Genomic DNA, 17,833 nt, shown 5'->3' with positions numbered 1-17,833 from the left:
AATTATTTTCTCACTCAGATGTATCACTTTCAGGATCACTCATTCTGAGCTGCTGACTGTAAAACAGCTAACATCACATCATTTTCCTTTCATTCCGACACCTCCCCTTTCAAATTAGTATGAGCTACAAAAATGAATTTCCATAACATTTTAAATTTTGTGCTAAGGTCCAAGGCCTCTCTTCAAACACCCTGCAGTAAACCGTATTTTATATCCTTGGGACCATCTAAAACCAGTTGTATTCTTCCTCATAATTAGGCTTATTGTTTTACATGCTGATGTCTTCAATATGCAGCAATGCTGAATCTGTTTGCACCAGCTGGGTGACACATCTGGAACCTCTCTTTTAGCTAGTTCCATTAAACAGCACAGGAACAGATTCAAAAAAATGATCACCAACAGCAAGGATTAAGATCTCTTCACCCTAACTCAAATCTTACCCCCTACTGCCATGACTGAATAGGGGAGCAGCAGAAGTGCAGCACGACTGCAGCAATGACTTGACTGCTTCAGGGAGAAAGGGAGTTATGGCCCACTTGCTTACTGAAGCAGGAGCCCTAAAATTTTCATTCTGAATCTCTGAAATGATGCATTTTTCACCATCAGCTTATACTATAACTCCTTGCACCAGGTGACCACTAATTACGGTGTTTCCAGGGAGCATGTAATGATCTCCACAATCACAGTGATTTATCTAAGAAAACAAATGCTGGCAACATAAGCAACCCATTGCAGCCTTCAATTTGACCTGATCCTCATACAAACTTCCTATCTGTGAGCAAATTACTTAATACCAAACTCAGTAAAAGCAGGGCCCAGCTATCATTCAAACCAGGACCTAGTTCTAGGAAGCTGACCAAGAGGCAGCCCATCTACCAAACACATACAGCACCCTCACAAGAGCATGGTGAGGACAGTCAGGGACTGTCCTAGCAAAAATGTTCCAGTATGGAAACATATTAAGATCCTGTAATCGAGAGTGATCTTTCATTTATTGCCACAGAAAATTCAATTTTAGAAATGTAACAGATGCCGATGCTGTAGCAGGTTCACATATTCTCACTGAACCAAAAAGTTAACCCCAAACTTTCCCTTCCTCTAAGATGATAATTACTTAAAGGGTAATCAAGTAGGAGAAATTAAAGCTTTTCTCAAAGGAAAAAAAATGAGCTCAAAGTAACTTTCTTCTTTGCATTTTAGAGTGGCTTTTAACTTTAGAAAATAATGAGATGCAGGGTTTCTCTAGACACTAATACTTAAGAAGTATAACAGCAAGAAGTTTATAAATTTTCAGTTTCAATGGTCCAACTGTCTACCCTGAAAATACACACTAAATACACAAAACCAACAAACTCTCCTCAGTTGTGTACCCGCTCTAACCACTTAAAACACATCACAGATTACAGTATAAAAAAGGAGGGGGGGTTCATCACCCCAACTTGCGCTTAACAGGCTATTGACGCAGGCACTGACGTTTTCATTTAGGATATCCCCTTTCCAAGACTACCTTTTTTTTTTTAGTGACACTTTTATTCCTTCCTCCTACAAAGTTTAAAGAGAGAAACACAAAGATACTGTTTTGTTAAGTGGTTTACAACTATGCTTTTAAAATGGGCCAGTTCTTGGGACAGGGCAACAGAAGTGACCCACAGAGAGCCTCTGAAATCATCCCTAGTGCCAGCAGACATCGTCACACATGACCAGCTTCAGGTATTACGCAAGCAGCCCCTTCAATTTGTGCTCAACTTCTGCACGTGGATTTATCACAGTTTTCAGGAAACAGGATGTGCACTGAATCAGTCAGGTATGAGATGTTTACTTTTTCAGAAATACAAATAAGACTGAGAGATACCAGCTAATATGATTATGCCGATCATATAATGATCAAATCATTACTCACAAGAGAAAGACCAAGAATGACTAATGACATATTATACAACTGCTAAGTACTATCCCTTTGACTATAAAAATACGGGGCACAGAAGTATTTTTTTTTTTTAGATCAGCCACGTTGCAGTCAGTAGGCAGAGTGAGTCATCGTCCAACTCACGAAACTGTCGCTTTTCTACAGCCTCCTACTTGCTCCCCACACTGTTTAGGGAACTCTGTGCTGGCAGTAAGCAAATGTTACTATTAGTTTATAAATCTTGTGAAGTATCTGTAAAAACACACAAGAATCAAGCGCGTTTTACTGTACTGTGTATAAAAATGGTCTGGCCGTCCTTTTGGGTAATTCAGTGGAAACTCCCCAGCTGAAAAAGCCGACCATCAGCTTACCACAGCCTCCTGCACCTCGGCAGACCTGCTACAGTCTGGTGTTCCACTGAACAGTTAACCAGCCAAGAGTGAATTAAAGATAACAACCACACAAGCAAGGACTGAGCCCGAGCTAGGGGCTGAAATCAAAGTTCCTATTTTAGCTTTACAGCTAAATACATTTTCTGAACGCAATTAACAAACCAAAATGTACCTCTATTTTAAGCCACTACTTTCCGGAATTTGTAGCTCGTTTATAAACACATGACAATGTTATTTATATATATACACATATATATACACATAAAAAGCTTGTTGCCAACAGCACTGTTATCAAGGCTTGCACCGGCCATAAAACAACATGCCGAACACCGCTTCTTTTCCCACAACACAATTAACAGCCATTGTCAGGTTGGTCCCTGAATTAGTCAGAAAAAGAGACACATCCTACATATGTCAAGTGAGAGCATCCTGCCTGCCCAGGCAAGGGGTCCCTGCTCTCCCAAATCCCAAAACTCGAGCAGTCTCTCTTCAAGCTATTTCCGTCCGGCGTTTCAAGCTACTTATTAGAGTATTAAGTCACTTTTCCCCACAAAAGGCTACCGGATCCTGCGGGCGCCCGGCAGCCGGAGCGAGCGGTACCTGTGCCCTCTCTCCCGGCTGGAGAGCAGCGCCGATCGCAGCAGCAAAACTCCGCAGGCTGTGGATGGGCCGGCCCCCCGGCAAAAGACATCCTTCCTCCCGCCGCCCCCCCAGGACGAGCCGGGCCTCGCCCGCCAGCGCGCGCCGGGCCGGGGGAGGCGGCGGCCCCGGCCCAGCGCCCCCCGCCTACCTTCAAACGCCCTTCAGGGCCGCCCCGCCGCCCCCGGCACACAGGCACGGGCGGCCCCCGGGCCCGGCGCCGCAGCCGCCGGGCAGCGCCCCCGCCGCGGGCCGCCCCGCCGCCCAAGTCAGGCCCGCGCGGCCCCGCGGCCGCGCAGTGCTGAGGGGCCGGGCCAGTAGCCCCGGCAGGGGGAGCGGGGCGGGACGGGCGGGCCGGGCCGGGCCGGGGGCGCCGCCGCCGCCACCGCCCGGCGGGGAGGGAACAAAGCGCCTTTGTGCGGCGGGACCGGGCCCGCGCGTGCGGCGAACGAGGACCGCCCCCGCCGCCGCCGATCCCCCCGCGCACTCACGGGCCTTCCCAGGCGCTCATCGGGGGCTGCGCTGCTTCACACGGCCGAGCGCCCCGCGGCCCCGCCACCGGCCTCCCGACCGGCGCCCCGCCCGCCTCGCCGCAGGGTTGCCGCTGCCGCAGCCGCCGCCATGTAACCCCCGGCGGGCGGAGGGCAGGGAGGGCGGCGCGGCGGCGGGCTCCGCCCCCGCGCGGGGCGGCCCCGGGCGGCCCTCGGGACGGGCGGCGGGGAAGCACCGCCCGGGTGTTTTCCGTTGCGGGGGGAAGCGCCGCGAGCCCCCGGGAGCTGCCGACCCCCTTCCCGGCCGCCTCACCGCCTCGCCTGCGGCCCGAAGACACGGCGCTCCCAGTGTGCCCAGTGAGCCTGAGGAATTCAGCGCTGTCGAGGCCCAGCGGGGTCAAACACATCAGAGAGGGGGGCCAGGGGCAGCGGTGTGCGGGGCTCGGGTGTGCCCGCAGCGGCGGGCCCCGAGCGGTGGGACAGGGAGGCCCAGCGCTGTCCCCGCAGCTGTCACCGTGCGGGTCCGGCAGCGACAGCCTGTGTGGGGCCAGTTCAACTGCCCCGTCATCAAACGTCCCTCATGGGACAGAAACAAACACAGTTGGAAGGCAGCGGGCAGCACAACGCAGGCAGGGTTCCCTTCAACGGAGGTGACACTTCGGCTCTGATGTTCTGAGTGCCATGGTGGACCTGAATGTTCTCCTCACGAACATCTACAAACACCTCGCCATTGCTGTCACCTCTGCATATGCCAGAAAGGAATTCTGCCTTGCTATTGCACCTCCCTTAACTATCATAGGCAGAGGCAGTAAGAGCCTGCTTTTCCCCCCAAATCACAACTAATGCAACAAAATAAAGAAAAATAATTAAAACTTTACATTTTTTACCCCCAAGACTTTCATACAGCAGTCTTAGTGGGGACAGAAAGGTATGAAAACACCAGGCCTCTAGGTATCAGAAGAGCCTTATGCTTCTACTAACCCAGTTTCGGTACAACTGTCAAGACAGTTTTCGTACATCTCTTATAAGCCTGGATGACTCAAAAGGTGATAAAAAAATTAATATTAATTTTTGCTGGTTAAACAGGTTATTTTTAGCTAGTACTAGGACAGAAGTTACTCACGTGTGATATGGCTCTACAGCTGGCTCTGCTGCCATCTGGACAGAAGCATCCAATTGACCCTTACACTTTTAAATAATGTAACTTCAGTTTTTAAAAATAAACAAGTCATACATCAACATCCAGGGAGCTCCCTACTCGGCTTCTCTAAAGTTATTTAAATAACTTTTAAACTCTCTCAATTATGCAGCCAAACATTAACTGTTTCAATTAGCCAGATGCATTGCTAACTCTGCTATTGACCCCACTGGCAGGAGAGGTGAACCAAGCACTGGGTAGTGCAGAACTGTACTAATAGCAAACATACAGAAGTCAGTAACCAAACTGACACTTTACATTACAATGTTTGCTAATTGGTAGGCAGCTCACCATGCTGCCAACAGTGCAGAAAAGTCAGTAACAAAGCTGCAGTTCTTCTGCCCACCCAGCAAAACAGAGCTGGAAGATTACAGCACTGTGTGCTCCAGAAGGCCTGTATTTAAATACACTCTATAAAGAAAAAACTGCAGTAGTGCATATTTGGAAGAGGTGATGTTAGGACAACAACCAGAGCCAAGACACAGAGGAGTTTTCACTTGAACTAAAGGAAGAGATTTGGGGGTTAAAAAAAGGCAGGAGCAGCAGTGGTTGCATGTCTAAATCCAGAGCTACTTAGTTAATTAAAGAATCCCTCCATCCATACGAAGTATTTTTATTATAAGAAACAAAAGATCAAGCTGATCCTCAGATTCTAGGATGCTGCAGTAAGAAAAATGTTACATTACATCCTTGAAACAGCACCTGGAGAGCCCATCATACTGTGCCCATTGGGATTATATGCCAACACCCACAGTGGCATTTCAGTCAGGTGGAGAAGTTGCACATCCATGAAGTTTGCTCTGCAGCAGCCCAGACTGTTTCAAAAGTAGTTTAACAAACACAGAGGCGGTTTGAAGCAAGCAGCAAGCTACGTCACCTGTGTAGCACATACTCTCTGATAAATCTCACATAGTTCAGAAGTGCCACCATTTTCTGGGTTCCTAATTCATAAATCAAGAGCTACTTTCTCCCCTCCCTCCCAAATTCTTTTCTGCAATTCCAAGTCTATAGTAGGATCTAGTGAATGAGATGCTTCAATCTAGAGGAAGATCATTTGACAAGGAAGAGCATGGTGCAGGAATGTTACTTCAGTCTCATTTTTTATAGAATTATAGTACACAGGAGAGTTGCTGAGAATTTGTGTGTCTCATGGCAATTTATAACTATTGTTAATCTGTTCTCAGATTTTTAATATCCTATTGATTAGGCTATAAAATACTGTGACAAACTTTTTCAATATTCCCCACAAGAATGCATTTTCATAGCACGTAGATGATGTTTTATTACATGTTATATGATATGAACCCATTCTAAAACATTTGCAGATATTAACTGTCACTGAAACACAGAGTAAAAAAAGAACTGCATTTCAAAGTTCATAAAGACCAGCAATTAAAAAATAATTAGAACTGAAGGAATGATTCATTTATTATATCCAAGTTCAAAAAGATCAAACAGTAAATTTCCAGTGTAATAGTTCAGTCCTGTGTGCGAATTGTTCCTTGTGGCATAAAAGGGAATGAAGTATTTTTAAGTGTCCACACCCATTATGATTGGCAAGGGAAGAAAGATTTGGAGATGGTTTGAAAAGGTTGCCCAAGGTAACTTGGCAGCTTCAGGCTTTTGTCTCAGTTTCACTGCTTCACTGGGCTTTTCTGCAGGAAATCTTTGTTTTATGGCATTATGCAGCCCTCTCTAATGATTCCAAGTGTTTTCAGAGGAGGCTCTGAACTTTACTGTGTACCTCACAGCAGGCAGCCTCAACCACCAGTGATGATTAAGGTATCAACGGTGTTACCTGGCTCTTGGCCTGTCTGCAGGATCAGTTCCCTGGGCAGCTGAATTTGCCAGGACACACAGGGGAAGCCTCTGACAGCAGCCAGTACCTAGGGTGCCACCAGGCCGTTCCTGCTCAACTTACACATCCTCCGAGAGGAAGGGAAATCTGTCCTAGGATACATTTTTAAGGACTGACCATGTTTCTTACCGATGTCTAAAACTGATTTTGCTTGGGGATAGGGATGGGTTTAGAGAAAAAAATCCACTTGTTAAAAGGGGATGGGGAGAGGTCCAAGAAACACTCAGTTTCTGCTGCCTCTTTGGCCTGTTCCTGCTTATCTGTACTCTGGGCCCTGAAGTAGGATTTGGTTTTCCTAGCACAGATCCCAAGAGTTTTCAATAGTTTGCATCTCTGTTAACTGCTGCTTCCTCCAATCAGCCTAGTTCCCTGCAGGTGTTAAGCAAAGTCTTTACAAATCACTTGTTCTTCCAGCTTACAATTTCATAGTGCTGACGTTCAGCACAAAGAGCTCAGATAAATATGAGTTCCACTGGCAACCTGACAGCTCAAGTGTCTTCACTTCTTGGGCACCTCCATTTCCTGGAAAAGGTCAGACTGTACCTTTCTATACTAGACACAGGGGTATTTTTATTTGTTCTTTCTAACACAAACATATTTTTCTAACGAGCGCTCTCTGGATTTGCAGACTTTAAAGTTTTCCCAATAAATCTTAAAATATACTTTATATCAGCATTATTATCAGGTAACCACCTGCCATCTTACAAACTTTTAAGAAATATTTGCATCAAAATCCTGTTTTAGTTTAAGTCTACTTGGCAGTAGCCACAGCTACCTGAGCACAGACAGCATGCTATCACCTCATTTGCACTCAGTGGATGGGGCTGACTTTGCTAGAGCAAGATTTATACTGTCTACATTCTAATCAGGAAAGAAACTATGGTAGTATTAGAGAACTTGGAAGAAAGGAAAAAAGCAAACCCTAAGATCTTCATTCCTGTGTGAATCAATAGACAGACTGGGAAAGAACAAACCATTAACAGACCAATTCAAACCAAAGGCCACCGAGTACAAAGGGCAAATGGAGGTGGAAGAAGGAAGTCAAAGAAGATGTTCAGCTTTGAGGTTAGAAATAAATTGGTTACGTGACATACTTTGGAAATTCTGGAGGACAAAAAGTCATTAAACACTTAAAACAGAACAAGTCATTCTTCCCCCTTGGTAGATCATCAGCAATCTAGGACACTTAGGTACAGCATGCAGGATCCCTGCTTAATATCACACAGTTTTATTAAGTCAGGCAATTCCGTTGCCTACTTTTTCTATGTTTAAAACAAGTCTTAGCACAGGGGACAGAACATCTGCCTGAAGTAGGAGTTGGCAAAGCCGTGTCAATGCTGGGAGAACGGGAAAGCTTGGAAAGCTGGGTCATCACTGAAAGCCTCAGCCCTCTGTGAGTGCAATCGACTTGCAGGGCTGGAGCTCTCCCAGATTCGCAGCCTTTCATTGATTCCTCATTAGTTCCTTGCACAGATAGCTATCAGTATTTCATGCACAGAATAGCAAACATGTAGAGAAATTTACTAAGGTAGGCAATTAAGGCAGGATGTGTTAGGTTTAATTTTTTAAAGAAGGACTAATACCAACAGTTTCACACTTGGGTTCCCCAAGTGACCCAAGTGGCTTGTAATTTTCCAGCATGGGACATGGGAGGTGTGCTGGAATCAAGCAGTGATCCAGTCAGTGGATGAATCTACAGCTGAAAAATATTCTACAGCAGAGGGCAAGGCAAAGTGTGGGATGAAGTAGAAACAAGAAGCACCAAATGTTTTTGTCTCAACACTTCAGGTGCAAGAGAATTCTGTGTGCGACATTTCTCCCCTGTTTAGACCTGCAGGAAGGCACCACTCTCATCCTCACCTCCAAACCTTCAAGTGAAGTAGTTAGGAGAACACGTCTGCCAATTGAAGTGGCACAAGAGTAATTGTTAAACGGCCTCTGTGCTGGTTATCACATCAGCTGCAGTGCTGCTAGAGTTGTAAGGCAGCAGATATTATTTAAATATCTCTAATACCTTGAGTACTCCAATGTGGAGCAATGTCCTGGAAGCAGGACTGGGTGCTCTCAGCAATAAATGCATTGGGTTTTATACCCCTACTGGAAAATACATCAGCTCTTGGGCAGAAGTTATAAAGGCCTGATGATGGATTTATGTAGGACAATTTTATGGTTTTGTAGATATATTGCATTTAATTGCAGGTCTATACATATTGCTATTCAGAATTTCTGTTCATTCCCGTAGCACTTTCCTACATGCAGCATTCTGATTCCTATTGCATTACAGAGATGAAGCCTCTGCTGTGCAATTGTAAATACAGCTGGTGCTGCAGAGCTTGTAATTTACAGGGGAAAAAAAATCAGATGAACATTTACTAATATTTGCACCCACACCAGAATCCTCTCGAAATAAATTTACAGGGGGCAAAACTCAACACAAATACACGGGCACCAGCTAATACACTGCTTTAGCAGCCTCGACCTGCACAACTTTTACATCTCAAGTACCAACAATGTTTTCTACAAGCTTACAAGGAGACAAGGGAGGTGCAGTGAGTTGAGGCCTTTCAAACACTTTCAAATATTATTTTACAATAAACTACATACAAATGGTAGGGCCAGAAGGGAATCTTAGTCAGCCATAAAGAAGATGATCCATTACTGCCACAAGAAACTTGGAGGCTGGAAAAGCAATACCAACTGGTTGTAGTGGAAGAGTCTCAGACCTCTGCTGCTACTTAGATTTGTACCCTGTAGAGGCCTTTGTGAGTGAGACATGGACTCCAATCCTGCCCAGGGAACCTGTGGCACTCTGGTACCTCTTATGGTGGTTTGATGAAACAAGCTGCATTGGGAGATATATTAAGAAACTGTGTCTTTGTGGCTGCTCAGGCCAAGGCCACCCTCCGATTCAATTTGCCCCACACACCGTGGTCTCCAAATGTCCCGAGCTCACGGACGCTGGGGTTTCGGAAGCAAGCAGGATATTGAATAGCTAAAGAGCCAAGAAGCCCTGTGCCAGCAGGGTCAGGACAGGCCTGTGGGAAGCTGATGTGAGTGCTGTTGCTCAGGGTGTGTTTCGTCTGTGGCCAAAATGCTTTTTCAGGATTCCCAAAATAGCACTTATCAAAACCAGCAGATTGACTGGAAGCACACTGCTTCGCCTAATGACTGCAACTGTCCCTGCCAGACTCCTACCCCAGTCACTCTCCTGAAGCCAGAGATGGAAAACCTAAGAAATACCAAAAAGTAGGGATTTTATAGAACATCTACCATCAAATTATATGGCAAATACTCAGTATTGCAAAAGCTACCCTGAGTCACTTTTGTTGTATCTTCAGACATCAAAACCCAAAGTTTTTATTTTGCTAACAAATATATTTTGGAAACACCTCCTCTTCCTTAATACTCTGCAACTTTTTCTTAGCTCATGTTGCACCATCTATTTCTAAAGATTTCCACTAAAAATATAAGGGACTGTTCAATTCCCTGTATTCCCCAACACCATTATGTCTTAGCTTTCATTAAGATTTTCAGGGTTGTTTTAGGTTTTCTCAATAGCTTTGAGACACTTGCTGGGAGGAATTACATTTCAAAACTATTTGTTTTCTCATGAAAACTGGATTTTGCTTATGTGCCAGGATCAGCAGACGTTTTATAAATAGCTTTGGACAGATGACAGGAAATGATGCAAGATCTCAGGCCATTCTAAAGAGGACAACTGTTTGAAGTGCTGAGGAAAGAGGGAATTGCACCATTGACTACTAAACAGGGGGGAAAAATTAATGCACAGAAGCACCATTTGCTTATGAAACACAAGATCTCTTATTGCAGCTCAAGCAAAAACTATTTGCTTGCAACTGCACTACAATGAAAAACAAGAAATTATTTTTTCCTTTGAAGAGGAAAAACTGACCAGAATTGTCTAAACTCGCTTTGTCTTTTACTCTTGAGGAGTAAAGACACTTTCCTAACATGCTATAAATGCCAACACACACACTGGAGATTCTCCAAGCTCTGACTGATGCCAAACACTGGGATCATCTTCCTACCCTGGCATTTCCCATCATCTCCAGCAAAGGCTCTTCCAACTTAAAGTGCTTTAAATGGGCTCCAATAATAGATGCCTTGAGGTTAAGCTGTGTCTCTTCATCTCATCCCAAGAACTCTCTGTTACTCTTTGCAACAGCAATACAGAATGGAACATTAACTCCCTGTCTCATTCTGTTTCCATCAGCCTCCATGAAGATAAAGCACAGCAACTTAACCCTTAATAAATGCTTTATTTGGGATAGGGGTAAACCCTCAGCATTCTTAAGTCTGTGACAAAACTTTGAACAGATGTAACCTTAACTCAGTGGCTCCAGCCTTCCCCTCCACTACCAGGCTGTCTGCTTTTCCTGACAGCAGGAAGCCCCTCTCAGCCCGCTCCTTGCCACACTCTGACACCGCGAGTGACTGAGCATTGTGGTGAACGTGGAGGACCATTCACATGAGTGAGAAGTAGGCAGTGTACCTTCCCAGCAGATGTGCTTTTTCAGTCAGTCAGTCCAGGGAGTGATGCATTTTAAGCCCTCTGCATTCCCACACCACAGTTCAGCATTGTGGGGGCCTCAAGGCAAGTACAGACCAGTCTCCCTTCTGCACTGGGCACTCGAAGTGCATCAGCGTGTAACCACACGACGTGTCTGCACAAGGGCATTGCCATGAGCCCCCACAGTACTTTCTCCCCCAGAGCCAGGCTGCCTGAGACTTCTGCTGAGGTTTTACTTTAAGAGAGGATGGCATATTTGATCCCTCTCATGACCATACCTCAGAGGCATCCTACTTTCATAGTGGATGGTTTCTACCCAGGATTTTTGAGTTATCTGTTCCTTTGACAGACAGAAGACCTTAGAAGCACTCCTACCTAGGAAAGGAATAAATAATACATGACACATTTTTTTAACTTTTGTACTGAGTAACTGATTTTACCCATGATCTACATTTCTGTAAGCCTGAACAACAAACTCAATTTTTTTTTTCCATTAAAGACATTAGATCCAACTGAATCTTTGTTATTTTGTTATTTTGGAAATGTAAGATTTATTACCTCTCTCAGAGGTACAACAGTGCTGAAACTGGGCCATCCCAAACTTTTTCAGTTAAAGGCTATGCAAATGGAAATGGAATATATCTGTCCCTACACTGCAGGACAGAAAAACAAATCCACTTGCTAGTGGGTGTTCACATAACTGTGTGTGTGCAGGAGAGGAGGGTGTGAGAGAAGGTGGACAAGGCTGTCAGCTTTGCAGAGCTCAGTGAGAGCTCCAGTGCCAACTGGTCCAACTGACCTTAAGGATCACAAACATAAAAGCCCCTAGAATTGTAAACCCAGACTTCATTCTTTGCTGCACTTGGAAAGAGATGTTGTATATCTTTTTTGCTTTGTAACCTGGGAGGAAACGTATCTCACATGCCTACTTCACCACTGGAGAGCCTTCTCCACAGGGACACGTTGTCCCTGTACAGAGCTTGTGCAAACCCATTTCTCAGAAATACCTCCATAGGGCACCCTAGTGCTGAGGAATCGCTGAGAAGCAATCCTATACCCAGAAAGTCATCTCATACAGGTAAACATTTCACTCTATAGTTATACCTAGAGGTTCTTTCATGATCTAAATAGCAAGATTTACTCTGGTTTTTAAAACCAGAAATCTTCTGGTTTTTAGTGCGTCAGCATTTTTTTATCTCAAGCGTCTTTAAACAGTCTTCATCTGCAAAGTTTAACAGCCAAAACCTGTTAAATGAAAACTTCAGAGATACCATATACATCTAAAGCCATATTTTTTTACAAGAGAATGGTTTGTTCTTTGTGTTTTATGAAACACTGGAGAACCATTTAAATCTCAATTAAAATAAAACCAATTCCTGATAAACCTATTTTAGTAAACGCAAAAAGTTGCTAACCATTATCTCATATTTCTTCTTATTGTTTAATCTGGACACTCCCAAAACAAAAGTAATCGAGATGACTCAAAGAAGATGAGTTCCAACCTTTGGACCAGCTCTAATTGCTTTACCTAGTTCTCATGATTGCTGCAATTCAGCAGACTCCAATAGGATGACAGTGTTCACGTGTGCTCCACGAGCTACTCCAGCACTGCCCTGGATGGCAGCAAGAGCTGTTACATGCTTCTGACCTGTAATCTGATTTCCCCAGGAGCTCACAGCACTATAAACCGGCTGACAGACCTTCTTCTGCTCCCTTGCATCCATTATCACAGAGGTTAGGTGCACAAATCCTTTCACTCATGGTCTGGAGTGGGAGACCATTTGTGACAAGGTCAGGCAGTTCTCACTTCATTGACAAAGCAGTGAAGAATCAGGCTCAGCCACCAGACAACACTGACCAAACTCTTCCTGGTAGTCTGTGTTTTGAAACGGTGGCCCAGAGGGATAAGACTGAATTTTACAAACCTCTCATCTTTTTCTTGCTGTTAACTTTTCCAGGATAGCCTCTCTAGTTACACATTGTGTTGGAAAAGGTATATCCCAGAAATCAAGGATGGACACAAGTGTCAGCCCTTGCTTTCAGAGTTCAACCATCCTGCCAGGGCTGGACTAAGAGTCTCACTACCACTGCCCAAACCATCCTGCTCCAAGGGCAACTTTAAGGAAAACTTAACACTCTCAAACCTGTCTGTCAGAGATGCTTCACAAAGAGTTCATAAAACAGCACAATATTCATCAAAACCAAGGTGATGATTTCCCACTCAACCCAGCAAAGGTTTTGAGATGTCAGCTGTTTATTTTCTCCTGACAGACTACCCAAGCTGGTATTTCCACAACTGCATGGGCTATCTAGATACTTCCTAGAAGTACAGAGTAAAGAGAGATTATTATGGCTTGTGATAATATCCCTGTTTAAATAATTAAGGCAATTCATTTGCTCGTAGTAAAATTGCAGTGTACAATTTGCGATCAAAGTACTACCCTGTACCCCATGTTTATCATCCCAGGTCCAAAGATGTTTGCTAGTAAACAATACCAATGTAACCATTGCTAGGCTGCAGGGAATCAGTGGCAGGGCTTGAATAGGCTGCTGTCATCAAGGAAAATTTCAACAAAGAAGCTGCGGTAACTGCTGAAATCAAGGGAAACAGCAGGGCAGTGATGGAAACTTTTAAACCTTTTCACACAGAGGAACAAGAAGATTTATCTTTCTGATTGCTGTAATGTTTCAGATAGCAGAAGAACATGGGAATATGGGCCTTCATGGCAGCTCGTAAACTTCTCTGACCTTGGAGGGGAACTCTGTGTGACATGACAATCACAGTAACCAGAACAAGCTCTATCTGCTCTGATACAGCTTTACTACATGAGCAGATATTTCTTTTTCTCCTCACAAGTGCTCACTGCTCTGCTTGATTCATTGCATAAGACAGTGCTCACCTGATTACCAGCAAATGGATACCAAGAAAAACAAAATCAGTGTCCTGCCCTGTGTCTTATTCATCACATATTGCTCCAGTTTGAGGACAGAATCACCAGGGTTTACGGGCTCTGCAAATAACCATTAAGTGAATTTTTACAATCTGGAAGAATATTATAATTTCCACTGTCCTGAACTGAGTCACAAAGATCAAGGTCACAGTAGCCCTGAATAGCAGATGCACAGTTTAAGATTACTAGAACTGAATTTTGCAAGGGATTGGTACTTATTCCACTGTTCAACTTTTCAACCCACTTTTCAAAGTGCTTAGTCCTGGCACTAAGTACATACCTCCAAAGCTCTGAATTCTTGATATTTGCAAGTTATTCTAGGCTTTGTCGAGGCAGTTCTGATTTTCTGCAGCACCAGAAGCCCCTGAGTAGCTGTGCTTGTACACCCCAAGTAGCTCTGTTTGCACACCCTCCATGCCACTCTCTCCACTCCCTCTCAGCTGCCCATCTAGTGTCTCCAGGTCTCTTCCCATTTCCTGGTTTCTATTTTCTTTTCTCCTGTCCAATTAAAATCTCATTTTTACAAGCTTTTTCTCCCAACCTATTTCTTAAAAATTCCCTGCCCATTTGGTCCTTGTTTCTTCCCCTCATGAGTCAGGTAGCTCCTGCTGGAGCCACTAGAAGCAGTGTATGGGAGGAACAGTCCACTTATATTCAATTAAGGTGCTCAATCCCAACACAGCCTGCAGCAGCCTGTGGATGCAGTCACAGGAAAATTTCTGTTCAGAAGTTGTCTGGGCTGGAGCACACCTAGGACTCACAGCATGGGAATTTATCTGCTAATAGATCTCTCAGTCTGCAAAACCTGAGGTCTCCAGTTCATAGACATTAAGAGATTTTCCACGAAGATAAAGCGTGCATCTTTGACTCTGGATTCCAGGAATGCCCTCCTCTTCTAAAAAAAAAAAAAAAAAAAAAAAAAAAAAAAAAAAAAGTGGCCCAGAGACTTTCTGGGAAGAAATGTCCCTGTCAGTGCCCTGGGGTGGTGAGAGGCACCAGCTCTCACCTGTGGGGGAGCACAGGTTGCCAGGGAGCGTGGGGCACTCACTGCTGGGATGCAGAGCACTCTATTCAAGATTATCTTCCCCTTCACAAATCTCTTTGGGGAAAAGGACCTCAGCAGTCCAAAGCAGGAGGCTGTAAGAAAATATCTCACGCTCCAGGACAAATTTTTTCCTATTATTTTGCTCCAATATGTGGTCACACAGGCTCTCCTGCCACCCAAACCCTGCTGCTTCCTCAGAGTCCTGGGTGCAGACCCTGCACCTCCTCACTGCAGCTGCTGTTACAGGGCTGTAGGGCAGCCAGGAGTCAGAACTACAGGGAGAAACCCCAAGTGTTAGGGGAATGCAACAGTGAAGGAGATGAGGAGCTAAGTATTTATATAATCTCCATCATCAGCTTCTCTGTAATCTCAGGTTTTGGCTGGTTGGAGAGATGGAAACCACATGCAACTGTGTGCAAGGGATGAGGAGAATGGCAACATTAGCCCAGCTTTCTTATGGTTACAGAGGCTGTAATTTCTTTTTCTTTCCACTGTATGTTGTGTGAAAAGCATTCCAAGTCCTTCTGCACTCCCTAGATCCTATTATGAAAAGCTAGATCTTGCAAAGCTGTTTTCCAGTGTGTCAAATTCAGGTTTTTGTGGCTCTGTTTGACAGTTTTACATTAAATCCCAGCTGAGCAGAAGGTCCCTGAACACCAGGGGTGCACAGACTCCTTGCCACGATGCCTTGCCTGGGTTTGGTGCACTTCTCAGGGCCCCCATCTCCAGCCTCAGCAGAGTCTGTCCCACCCCTCTGTCATTCAGCAGAAGGTTTGGGCACGAGCAGAAGACCCCAAAGAGAGAGACAGCTCTGCCTCACAGTTCCTGCTCCACGGGTTAATGCCCACCCACTCCCACGCCACCGTCACCTGTGGGACCTCTCCCGGTCCGGCCCCGTGGCCCTGGGGGACTGTCTCACCTGTGGCAGGAGCACACACTGCCTGGGGCCCTTCAGCACAGCACTGGCTGCTGTGGCAGGCACAGTCTAGGAAATATGTCCCCAAACCTGCCCTTGTGTTCTTTAAAACAAACTTTTACTTATGCTGTGCTGCTGGTGGCAAAAAACAACCTGAGTCCCCAGTCTACCTTCAGTTACATTTTTCCATGTGCAGAGCTGAAGGTCTGAGGCTCCTCTCCCTCTGCAGAGCAAACACAGTATTTGCAGGAATAAAGCTGCACTTATATAAGTTTCTGAGAATGCCAAGTTGAAAGTCTGACAGAGGAAAAACTTCTAGTAAAAAACTATTTTTTGTCTTTTTGAGAGATCTAATCTATCTCCTGTGCATTCCTGACCTTCAGAAAGCATTTTCATCTCACACATTAAGTATAACAATCCTCTTAACAGGGAACATTTTGTTAGAGCTTTAAATTGGGTTACGTAAATTATTTGTAGTTCTGACAGCAGGTTTCTCTTCCGTCCACGAGGACAGTTGTTGTGAGATTGCTACAAGGTTCATTTGCAATCACTGCAGATAATCATCTAAAGGGACTGTTTGGAAGGAGATTTTATCTGGGGCATATGCTACAAGTTTATCAGGGCTTTTTATAAAAGCAGAATTTTTGCCAAATAATTTGCGGTGCAGTAGCCTGCGTGAGAATTAAGAAATCCCTGATGTGAACAGTAAACTGAGGGGCAAAAAAAAAAAAAATATTTCTAAGTCCCACAAACTTTAGGAGGGACAGAACATGAAGGGAAACCCCCCCAAGAAATATATATGTATATAGGTGGCACCGAGCATGTCTCAATCCATGACTTTACTCTTGTTGACTGCAGCAGGAATTGCAAACAATCAGGATCAGGCTCTTTGTTCCCACTAGATACTTGTTCAGAAAAAGGCAAGAGTTGAAAAACTATTCAAGAAGTTACAGCACTACTTTTAGCATTACATCAGATCAGTCAATGAGTTAGAAACACAATTTGCAGTACTCTCTTTTCAGTCTTTCTTCTCTCCAGCCCCTAACCAGGCACAGTCTTAGACAATGGTTTTGAACAGGAAGAGTTCTCCAGCAGGAGAGCCCTCCTGCCTCCCTTTCTCCTGTCACTGGTAAGGCTGATTGGAGAAAAAAGGTTTCTACTGATTTCTTCAGGGGTGGGAAAAGAAGGGCATCATTTATAAATTTGGATTAATTTTTTACGTTTCCCTTTGCATTTATAAGCTCCTAAAAAAACCCCAATTAAGCAATAAAACAATATTTTATTCAACTTGAAAGCATTTTGCTGGACTTTAAGAACAATTATTTACTGAACAGAATTTTAAAATGAAAACTTTCAAATGAAAATATGGACATTTAATTTTTAAGTCTTTGTAAGAGCATTTCAGATTTTTTTCTCCCTTAGGTAACAAGAGCAGTGAGTTAAAAGTTTCATCCAATGCTAAATATGAGGTCCAGTAAACCTGATTTCTACACTCCTGCTGGCATTACATTCTCCACAACAGTGGTGCAGAAACCAACACACCCTTGTGCAGCATCAGAGTACTGTAAGGAGTGACATTTTCAAGGAGAAAAAAACCTGTGGGTTTGTAAACCACACACACATGCACAAACACAAGAACCATGCAAAAGGTGCTCAGCAGAGGAGGACCTTTACACATAAAACTTAAATTAATATTTACTAACATTTCCAAATCTGCCCAGGAATACCTTGGTGTTTCCAGTTGTATTGAGCTAACTCATGGTATTTTATCTTTCCTTCCTATTCACTCCCTGTCTTTCTTTGGTGCCAAATATTTATTTTCAGCATTCTGTACAGAGTTGGCTCACAGTTCTATTAGCAGTCTCTCTTATAATATTTTATCTACAGAGAATGCAGTGCATTAATA

The 17,833-nt window shown here is 44.3% G+C and overlaps 1 protein-coding gene across 4 annotated transcripts in view; it reads right to left on the bottom strand.

The window, feature by feature from the left end:
• MAPK6 (mitogen-activated protein kinase 6) overlaps positions 1-17,833 on the bottom strand; it is a 29,250-nt gene that overhangs the window by 10,992 nt on the left and 425 nt on the right. The window contains exon 1 of one of the 4 annotated variants that reach the window (XM_029958845.1): positions 3,429-3,525. The exons of 1 other annotated variant lie outside the window; for it this stretch is intronic. The gene's annotated coding sequence lies outside the window, so the exon portion shown is untranslated. Of the gene's footprint in view, positions 1-2,898; positions 2,945-3,088; positions 3,113-3,428; positions 3,526-17,833 lie in introns of those variants that run through there. 2 more of the 4 variants (XM_029958846.1, XM_018069760.2) reach the window with 2 other exon arrangements.

Source organism: Manacus vitellinus, unplaced genomic scaffold (assembly GCF_001715985.3).
Source record: "Manacus vitellinus isolate BGI_N305 unplaced genomic scaffold, ASM171598v3 scaffold_16_pilon, whole genome shotgun sequence".
NCBI classification, from domain to species: domain Eukaryota; kingdom Metazoa; phylum Chordata; class Aves; order Passeriformes; family Pipridae; genus Manacus; species Manacus vitellinus.
Note: the sequence above shows the minus strand (reverse complement) of the source record. Positions and strands in the feature narration are given on the sequence as shown.